This window comes from Ipomoea nil, unplaced genomic scaffold (genome assembly GCF_001879475.1).
Source record: "Ipomoea nil cultivar Tokyo-kokei standard unplaced genomic scaffold, Asagao_1.1 scaffold1317, whole genome shotgun sequence".
Lineage (NCBI taxonomy): Eukaryota > Viridiplantae > Streptophyta > Magnoliopsida > Solanales > Convolvulaceae > Ipomoea > Ipomoea nil.
Window position 1 is genome coordinate 5255763 of NW_017617745.1, and position 9271 is coordinate 5265033.

The 9271-nt window shown below is 32.0% G+C and overlaps 1 non-coding gene across 1 annotated transcript; it reads left to right on the top strand.

Annotated features, from left to right (window-relative positions):
* Positions 1-4877: 4877 nt before the first annotated feature.
* TRNAS-AGA lies at positions 4878-4959 on the top strand. The gene has a single exon. It is a non-coding gene; the product is annotated as a tRNA-Ser (tRNA).
* The last annotated feature ends 4312 nt before the right edge of the window (positions 4960-9271 follow it).

Below are 9271 nucleotides of genomic sequence, written 5' to 3' on the forward strand. Positions count from 1 at the left end.
TTTTTTTTTTTTTAAGGAGAGTATTTTATTGTTAATTGTTGTAATTAGTGTGAGAGAAAGGTCAAAAAGGCACGATGAGCACGTGAAGTGTGAATGTGGTTAGAGGGAGAAGAGAGAAACAGACAAAGGCAATGAATTGTTTGGCGTACGTTAATTGAAAGCGCACATGGGGTTTTCCTCAACATAGTGCTCCACGCCACGTTACTCGGATATGCGAATTTTTTAAGATTTGAGAGAGAGACATAATAATTGTTTGCTTGGCGTTATTAATGTTATGTTATATATTCCGCTGTCTTTTGGTTTTATTAGCTCATCAGATATGGTATCTAAGATGAGCTGCTGTTTCATATAACTCTGCAAGCTAAGGAATCGGCATTTTATAATTAGGTTTTGTTTGAAAACCTGAAAGTATTCAGAAGTTATTTTTGAATTTTTTGATATTTTAGTTATAAAAAAATAAAATTAAAGAAAAATAATCAATTTGATCAAAGTAAAGATATAATAATCATTTTTATTCAAAGAAAAGTAATTTATTTCAGTAAAAACTTTCTTTTAAATTTTTACTCATAAGATATTTTTTAGATTCATTTCTTACCTTTCAGTAGTTCTTTTATTTATTATTATTATTTTTTTTGGAGTAGTGTCAAATGAGAAAGTGGACTCATCATATGTCTAATTATTATTTAAACTAAGCTGGACTGACTTGGTTAAAATAAGGACCGACTTGGTAAAAATAAGGACTAGATATAGCTAATGAGTTGACCCGTTAAGAATTGAACCTCTTAAAATTCATGTCTTAATGAGCCAATTAGGGATGGCAATGTGTCCCGTACTCGTTGGGGATCCCCGTCCCCGTCGGGAACGGGGACGGGGACGGGGACGGGGAAAAAATTTAGGGATCGAGGACGGGGATGGAGAGTTTCACAAATTTCCCGGCGGGGACGGGAACGGGGACGGGGATACCCCTCCCCTCCCCGCCCCGCCCGTCCCCGAATAATTAGTATATTAATATATATATATATATTAGTAATTAGAAATTAGATTATTAGAAGTTTTGCTTCGCATGTCCCACAGGTAAGTCATACACGATACACTCATACTTATATTTAAAATTTTCATTTAAATAGTAAGTATAAACTATATATTGTGTACTGTGTATTCAATATTGAATATTAAATGTGGAATTAAGCATAAAGCATATACTTACATACTGATACTGTGTACATATTCGAATATATTATATATTATTTTATTTTTTTCTTTTTATTTAAAAAAATTGTACTAATTTGATACTTTGACTATGGGTTGATCGGGGATGGGTATTCTCCGTCCCAGCCAAATTCCCGGTGGGGACGGGGACGGAGAATTTTTTCAAATCCCCGCCGGGGACGGGGACGGGACCGGGGTAGCGGGGACAGGGACGGGGAGTATACTCCCGCCCCGCCCCGCCCTGTTGCCATCCCTAGAGCCAATTCGCTTAACCCCGACCTAAGAATCGTTAATATTAGCTCTAGTTATAATTTTTAAATATTATTTTATGAATATTATGGTATTTAAATAATATCTTTAATGTGTTATCTTCACTGCTGGAAATTATGGAATTTCCGACCACCTGATGAAAGTGATCTTAAATTAAGTCGAAAGCCTTGTTCCGACCACTTTTGGTTTTTGGAAAAATCTTTGTTGCTATTTCCGACCACTTTTTACTTTTGATTTGATTTAAGATCACTTTCAAGTGGTCGAAAATTCCATAATTTCCAGTAGTGCTTTCTTCAAATAAGTAAAGCACGAGACAAATAGGATATAAATGATAATTAAATATGCAATTGAATACTAGTCACCGTAGAAAAAGAATACTACCCCCATAGGCTAGATTTATTTTCCTTGACTTTAAGGAAGAGCAAGTAAGATTTGTTGGAGAATAAGTCGATACGTCAAAATATATAAATAATGCAACGGGTTTCAAAATTCTTAGAAAATAATCTCAAATGGCCAAGAAATGAAATTCAAGTTGTGTGTATCATACACTCCTTAAAATTGATTCAATATTCACTACCTCTTGAGGGTGTTAGAAGCATTGTAGCGTTGTTAGTCTCCTGAAATAAAATGGATTAAGTGTTCAAATATAATGTGTTCGGCGAACGGCTAATTTAGCAAAACCTTATGTGCGCAAGAGAGAGTATCTATATACTATACAATTCAAACTCCAAAAAAAAAAAAAAAAAAGTTGTATATATACTAGTGCAAATTCACATCACTCTTTTAATGTGGGACAAAGGCTCTTTCAAAGTTTCTCAACTCAAATGGATATACTTTGAAAATCAATTTCTCATTCATTCATTATCCGTTTTGAATGAATTATATATCAAATTAAACATTTCACTTAGGAGATACTGAATCGACTTTAACCCGACCCAAATTGAAAATTAACTCATCTCAAAACTTTGCCTAAAAATGACGATTTTACATTCTAAAAATAGCTAATTTTTCAACAATCCCTACATAAATGAATTTTGTCATGTGCGCATGTTCTATCTTTGTGTACCAATTAACCTTATGCCCTTATTCTCTCTACCTCCCGACATCATTTCCTTACACTAGGATCCTCTACCTCATGCTCCTAGCTTTTCCCTAGCAGTACATAAGTGTTTGATAAATGGTTGTTAGCTAATTGAGTTATTGGATTTGACTAGTTGATAGCATTAACTAATTGTAGAAAAGTGTTTGGTAAATTAGTTGTTAGCTGTTAGCTGATTACATACAAAATGACTTTTTCAAAAAGCTTATTGAAAAAATTACTTTGAGCAACTTTTTGAATTTTAGCTTTTTGGAGCAATAAGTTGTTACAAAAAACTAGTTAATGAACACTCATATTGTTTAACCAAGTCAAACAGCTAACAATGGTTAAATAAGTTAAAATTAACTGATAGACTAACTATTTTACCAAACAGTGTCCATATCTTATTGTGTCGGGGGATACTCATCCTAGTTGGAGATTGCTCCACCCTCTTCTTGCAAACCCTGACTATTGTTTGGTGCATTGAGGCTGGTACATACTCTATTCCATTATTCTTCCAAAAGGCTGAACCCCAACCCTAAGGGCCCCCCACACCTCGGCCCGACAGAGCATTTGGGAAACTCTATTCCACTATTGTTATGGCATGTTATGTCAATTACGTTGGCTAAGTCTTAGGCTATTTAGGGTGCACTAGTTCTTCCGAATTAGGGTATTGGTTGCATCCCTCTCACATGATGCCCTCTCCTATGGACATGGTGCTAGATTGCTCTACTTTTCCCCTTCTATGGGAATTCGCCTCACATGAATGAAAAGTTCTCATTTTTTAATTGACGCGTTCATGTGAGTTTGAACCATTGACTAGCAACTCTTGTCATTGTTATATGAGGTATAGGTTGAGGATCTCAATGTATAATTATACATTTCATATTGTGTATAGGTTGAGGATCTCAGACCGCGTTAATGATGATTTTATAATTCAAGTCCACTCAGAATTTGGAATAATAGAGACCATAATGTGAGGAGTCTAAGACAATGTGAATTAGAAAGGAGATGCTGAGAAACCCATATTCTTTTTTGTCATAGATGTACATTAATTGTAATAAGGAATTACAACTTTATAAATAGACACAATAGGAGACTTAATACAATGATTTATAACATGATTTGATGCCCTTAACAACTGATGCGAGCTACCTCGTATGATATATTCTTTTAGGGCGGTTAATTTCCCTACAAAGAAGTCCAATGCCACGTAATGTGTCCAACACTCTCGAAAAGTGAGCTTTGATGTGTAGTGCACTTAGAGTTTTGATTTTAGAGTTTATGATTACTTTTTTTTTTTGGTTTTATTTAGTTCAGTTGTTCACTTTTTACCGCTTAGAGTTTAACATTTACGATTTACGATTTACGATTTAAGTTTAAAATGTAATTTTCTCCTTGATATTTTTGAAAGTTATCTAGAAATGCAAATTATGTTGTTAAAAGTGCACATTATAGTGTTAAAAAATGCATGATAAAATTGGCGATAATTACAAAAATTACAAAAAAGTTGGCAATAATTACAAAAATGTCATTGTGTTTTTTTTAAAAAAAAATTTGATTTGATCCGTTTCATTTTTACAAAATGTAAAGGCTAAGATTGGTTGTTCTTAGTTTTTTTTGGGGGCTCTGTTCTCATAGGATCCAAAACCTATGTTTGGTAGTCTATATTGCCTTTTGCAATCTAAGGGTGTGTTTGGTTGGGAAATACATTTTCATGTTTGTTTGTCTACTTTTGCTACCATAGGATTCAAATCCTTTAATAGTTACAAAATGCATTATCCTTTTACTCCTCTACTTGTGAAGAATGAAACAAAAAATAAGGGAGAAAAATTTTTTTTAAAAAAATGTATGTTATTGTCTGTGCATTAAATATGTAATTTTAATATGTATACACATATATGTATGCGTGAATATATATATATATTTTATTTATTTATTTTAATTATTTATTTATTTTGATTTCAATTCCTATTTACTACCAAACAAAATGACTCATCCTACTTAAATTCATCACCATTACCATCTCAATTCTAATGTTTAAACCAAACACACCCTAATAAAATTATATGAAACTTGAAGGAATTGATGGTAATGTCCTCAATCTATTGTAAATTTGTAATTGCATTTTAAGTTTAAAATCACTATGCGCTAAAAATTGTGTTTCTGAACGGACCTCGTATGAAAGATTATAAGGAGGAAAGTATACCATAAAATAGTTAAAAGTTACCAACTTAAAGGGGCTGATGTTAATACCCTCTATCTGTCGTAATTTTTAAAATTCGGTTAAGTAATTTATGTTTTGAGTGAGTGTACACTTGTGGACGTGCCGGAGTGGTTATCGGGCATGACTAGAAATCATGTGGGCTCTGCCCGCGCAGGTTCGAATCCTGCCGTCCACGAACTTTCTCTTTTCCTTCGCTCATAGGTCTGTGTATTAGCTAGGCAGGAACGAAACGAATAAATGATTAGCCAAAACCAAATATGTTCATTTTACCATTAAGGGATCATATTTCAACTTTTGAAATAATTAAATGATCAAAAATACAATTTTCTCTTCTATAAATGAAGATATAAACACATATTTGACAATAAACATCAAATTATTTTATCGTCACCACGCCTCCAAATTTGGTGTCTCCATTATAGCTCGTCAAATTTATGGAGTCAATGATTATTCCATGAAAAAAAAATCGATGTCGACCTATACCTCCAACATTGTGTGGACAAAAGGTTGTAGTCTTTGTACGTCAACCTTACACGGTAATGATCGAGAACTTTTAATAGTCGTATAAGAAAATTCTATCTTTGTGACAATTTAGTAGCTTTTCATCGTCTTTTTTTTCTTTAAATGTAATTTTTGTAGGATAATAAGTCGATAAAATAAAATAAAATAAAATAAATAACGGGATAGATTAAAATTTTGGAGAAAATAATCTCAAAAGAAAATTCAAGACTTGTCGCATACTCTCTTTAAAATTGATTCATTATTGTTGAACATATAACCATTAATGTGCAATCCAACTATCAGCTTAGGCTTTTTGGAATAGAACACATGCTTCAATTTAGTATCAGAGCTATGTCAAAGACAATCCAACTATCACCTTAGACTTGGATGGAGCACATACTTCAATTGCTAGAAGCGTTGTAGCTTTAGTGTTTCAAAATAAATGGATTAAACACTATATTTGAGCACTATATTCAGCCTTTGACCACCACCCTCAATCATCTATAAACATTTCACGCCAAGACCATGACGCGCGAGGCTAGCATATAAGCAGTATAGCCCCATGGGCAAATCATAGTCAACACAGTGTTGTGTGCATCATAATAAAAAATATATTTTTAATATATTAAATGTACATTATTTGTGTACTGAATATACACTATACAATATAATATACACTCAGTACACAAATAATGTACATCCCTTGAATACAATGTACATTTTTAATATATTAAAAGTACATTATTTTTGTACTGAATGTACATTATTTTACAGTATATAAAATATGGTCCACACAATAATAATTGATAGCGATGTCTGCCGTCTCTTTTCACATGCAGCAATTATATTGTGGACCGCGGTCCACAGTATAATTTGCCCTTCACATGACGCAAATTATGTCGTGCAACCGTGTGCACCATGCACCATGCATGGTGCACACTGTTGCAAAAACGACGTTGTTTTGATTAAAAACGACGCGTTCGACTTTAAAAAAAAAAATCATTTTCGATTGCCGTTAACGGCGTTATGCTGTGCTATATATCTAGAATTAATGAACTATATATCCAGAATTAGTGAACTATATATCCACAACGAAAATGGTGAAAATCCCGTCGATTGGAGTTAAATAATAATAAAAAAAAAATTAATTGTTGGAGTTAAACGGTAGCATTAACGGCACCGTTACTCCACCATAGTGAAACGGCGTCGTTCGCAACCGTGTGCACCATGCATGGCGCACACGATTGCACAGCATAACGCATGGTGCACACTGTTGTACAACATAACGATTGTTCACATGATGTCTTCGCCTAAACTCTCCTTTCGGCCCAATTTTTCTTCGAATTGAAGCTCAATACCCCATCACACTATTGATTCTAACAAAGTTTAAAAAAAAAAAAAATTATTTGGTTAAAATGCTAACAAGACGTTTGGTTGGAGGGGGGAATTATGTGGGAAAGGAATTGTAATTCCATGAGAGTTGAATTACTGGGAATAAAGTGGGAATTTAAATTCCAGTGTTTGGTTGACAGGAATAGAATTACTGGGAATTTCAATTCCAATGTTTGGTATACATGGGAATTGAAAGGAAATAAGTAGTATAAAGTCAAAAATGTCCATTATTGTTGTTAGACATTAATTTTAAGTTAAAAAAGGAAGGGGTAATTTCGACTCATCACTATCTTTTTTCCCAAGAATTAAAATACCAGGAGGGGACATGGGATTTAATTCCATGAAAATAGGGGAGTTGCAATCCATGGAATTGCAATTCCCTCCAACCAAACTACGAAATTTAATGACCTTTGGAATTAGGTAGGAATTAAGTGGGAAGAGAATTTAAAATTCCTCCAACCAAACGCGCTGTAATAGTATTGATTTATTTTTAGTAGGTTTAGAAATGTATGGGTTAAATAAAATAGAAAAGACAAATACTTATAATTTCAAGTTGACTTTTAGAATCTTCACCTAAAATGATGTTTTGAATCCCAACACGGGAAGAAACTGAAAAACTCCAATTAAAACATTGAACATGCCAAAAATAGAATTAGGTCTAATTTGCAAGTCACCTTTAATTATATGATTAATAACAATTTGCTAACTAGATATTTTAGCTAATTTGGTGAGCTATCATGGCTTTCACATGTATTATAGAGTATATAATTTATGTCGGCAATTTGCTAGCTTAGCTTCTCAAAGCCGGTGTCACATCACTCATCAGTTTTATATCAGGCAGGTAATGTATCATAATCCCCACCAATCATCAATCTTTTCCTGCAAACTTTTTGATTAATTCAATTATTAATTTAATTTCCCTGTTACTCATCCGTTCCATTTTATAAGAAATATAATTGTATTTGCCATAATTTTTTAAAATGTGTGCGTCTAATTGTCTAAAAAGACATAAATTAGAGCCACCTAAAAATGTCAAGAAATAAATGGTAAAGGTGAAAAAAATTCAAAAGTTAGTAGGTTTTAAATTAAGAAAGTAAAAATTATTTTGAAATAGATTAAATTTTTTAGATAAACTAGTATTTGCACCCGTGCGATGCACGGAATAGATTTGTTATAATATATTAAGAATATATGGATCGATATATAATTATTTAAATTAGAACATCAAATATTATATAGTGCAATTTTGATGTTATCATTGCTTGAATTTGTGCAAATATTTGATCAAATTAATAGCTAATGTCTATATGTAAGCATGCGGTGCTATAACTTTGAAGATTTTATTTATCATTGTTTAGTATTTTCATAAATTAGTCAAATGTGCTCGTTCTCTAACAACTCAGTTATATAAATGAATTGTTATCCTTATTCATTTGTATGGAAGATATGTGTTTTTTGTCTAGATATATAGCAATTTTTTCATTTAAAAAAAAAATTAATATCACCGATTATATTTAAACCTCTTTGTAGACGACAATGGTAGTGGCAACACAATCTTGTTCATCTTCGCCTAGAACTAACACCTTCAATCTATCAGGACGGATTACTTTGGTGAAAATATATAATGGTAGAATATTACTCAATTAGTTATACTTGTATATTTTCAATCAATTAGTAATATCATATTCATTTTCAGCCAATTATTCTTTTTTATTTTCAGTCAATTAGTGAATTAGAATATCAAATGCAGTGTTATTTTTTACCTAATTTTCGTTCCATTTTTAATTGATGATGTAGATATTATTATTAAAATATTTCCGTTCCATTTTTAATTTACCTTTACTATTATTCAGGGGCGGAGCCAGCATGGGGGCAGCTGCCCCCCACCCCCACCCCCACCCTTACCCCTACCCCTATATTGTCCTTGTATGTATATATGTATATATAGAACAAATTAAAGTATTAGTATAATGAAACACAGAAGTATTAACATGTGTTGGTTCAGTGTAGTTGGCTGGGCGAGCGTTTAGCCTTTTGTTAGGTCGAGGGTTCGAATCCTGTGGTGCTAGTAAATTTTATGACTATTTATTATTAATTGTTAGGCTATTGCTTCAACACAATTTCATATATATAAAATGAGATGTGTACTTTATATTTTCTATTCTAATTAATTCATCAAATTAATTATGTTTCATATTTTATTATAAATATTTTTATAAAGTTTTGATATGTTTTATTTTTTACTTATATATCCAAAAATATTTATAATTATACTTCTTTAAGTGTTTCATTTTTTTAAAACTATTTTTTTTTTTTTTTTGTAATGTTCTGCCCCCACTGACAAAAAATTCTGGCTCCGCCACTGCTATTATTTAAAATATGCATTTACTATTGATAATGTAGAATATTAGTATTGAAATATTTTCCTCCAATTTCTAATTTCCATTCCATTTTTAATTAACATGCAATGATCTGACCATTTCTTTTTTTTTTTTTTTGTTTTTAGTCAATTATGGATCCTTTTGCAGTCAATTATTAATATTCATTTTCTTTTATATTTTCAGTCAATTAGTAATATTAGATTCATTTTCAGT